Genomic DNA, 2,074 nt, shown 5'->3' on the forward strand with positions numbered 1-2,074 from the left:
GAAGTTAGACTTGAACCGGAACCCCTCCCCGTTGGTTGCTAGCACTCCCCCACCCATGAACCAAGATCAAATGAGTGAACCTCAATTCACGCAAGAAGATTGGCCAACATTGAGCCCGACTCCAAACAACCAAAATGAAGGTTTTGAAGAGGAGAATGATGAGTACGAGGAGGATGACAACGAAGTTGACCTCCATGACAACAATGTGGGTGATCTCGACCAATATCATGTGCAAGAGACAATGGACCAATCCATCCCTTTTTCCCGTGCATATGCATCAGACTCAGATGACGATGGTCCTGATGAAGAAGTTGATGAGGAGGGGTTCACACCGAAGGAGGCCGAAGCATTCAAGAAGGTATTCGGGCGGGATCACAAGACACCATTGTTCAAGGATCTTAGTCTCGCGGATGAAGCCGTTGTGGATGGTGGAAAATGCATATCTCTTGGAGCTAGGCCAAGTTCTCACCGTGATTTGGAAGACGGCAAGAACGGGATATATCCCGGTTGTGAGTTTCAATCCTTCTTGGAATTGAAGATGTGGCTCGACAACTACTCGGTTACACATTATCGTCCACATAAAGTGGCCAACTCGGACGTGAATGTGCGTTACACGGTCAAATGTGAAGTGCCAACATGTCCATGGATTGTGCGTGCAAGGCCATGGAAAGGAGGTCCCACTTGGCGCATAGTGAGTTGTCTACCAACTCACATGTGCCGGCACAAGAATGCGGATGGCAAGCTTGTGTACCAACAACACAGACAACTCACGTCCGAGTTCATTGCTTACAGGCTGTCCAACCAAATATCCACACTTCCAACAATGAGCATCAAGAGTGTCATTGACCTTGTGAAAGCCATCTTTCATTACAAGGTGAAGTACGGCAAGGCATGGAAGGCGAAGCAAGCCGCATTCAAGATGTTGTATGGCAATTGGGAGGAAGCATACAACCGACTCCCTAGGTTGTTGTTAGCTATGGCCGCCACAAACCCAGGCATGGTTCACGTGGTTGAGCCTCATGGGCACCAAACATTGATTCATAACGGGAGGACCGTCCGAGTATTTGGCCGTGCATTTTGGGCCTTTGAGCAATGCGTGAGGGCTTTTGAGCATTGTCGGCCCGTCATCGCCATTGATGGCATGTTCTTGACCGGACAATACAAGGGCACTTTATTGGTTGCAATAGCAAGTGATGCCAATAACCGGGTGTTGCCTTTGGCTTTCGCTTTGGTTGAGGTGGAGAACAATGATAACTGGGAGTGGTTCTTGCGTCAACTGAGAACAAGGGTATTACCTGCTGAAAGGGAAATTTGTGTCATATCGGATCGCCATCCTGGAATTCTAATGCGGTGGTGGTTGACATTCCCGGACATACAAAGTTGCATCATCGATGGTGCATGAGGCACTTTTGTGCAAACTTCTATAGGGCATGTGGTATCAAGGAGTTGGCCGATGATCTTCAGGATTGTTGTCTCGCTTTCACCAACAAGTGGTTTTCCACATTGTTCAATGCATTGCTCAGACACAAGAAACTTGACCCCGGCGGTCAGGAGTTTCTGAATAAGAACATTGCCGAAAGGAATATGTGGGCACGTGCTTTCGATGAAGATGGCCGGAGGTAGGCCGTGGTGATGGTGGAGGCAGTGGTGATCTTGGCCTTGGCGGCGGCCATAGTGGAGGAATGTTCTCTTGGCTCAATGGACCATTGCCGTATGTGACTTACTATGATCTTGTTCTTTTGGCTCAATGCTTGTGTTGTCATTTTGTATTGTGTGACTAACTATTATATTGCCATTTTCATAGGTATGGAAACAATGAAGGGGGTGGAGGACACGGAGGGGGAAGGTGAGATCCCTTGGTGGTGGGAGGAGGGAGAAGAATAAGAAACTACATGGACCGTGATTTGGACAAGTATATGTGCTATGTGTGTATGACTATGTGAGGGGACTAATATTTCTGTGTATGACTATGTGAGATCCCTATGTGTGTATGACTATGTGATTTGGACAAGTATATGTGCTATGTGTGTATGACTATGTGATTTAGACTACTATTTCTGTGTTTTGGACGCCT

The sequence above is a fragment of the Triticum dicoccoides genome, chromosome 2A (genome assembly GCF_002162155.2).
Source record: "Triticum dicoccoides isolate Atlit2015 ecotype Zavitan chromosome 2A, WEW_v2.0, whole genome shotgun sequence".
Lineage (NCBI taxonomy): Eukaryota > Viridiplantae > Streptophyta > Magnoliopsida > Poales > Poaceae > Triticum > Triticum dicoccoides.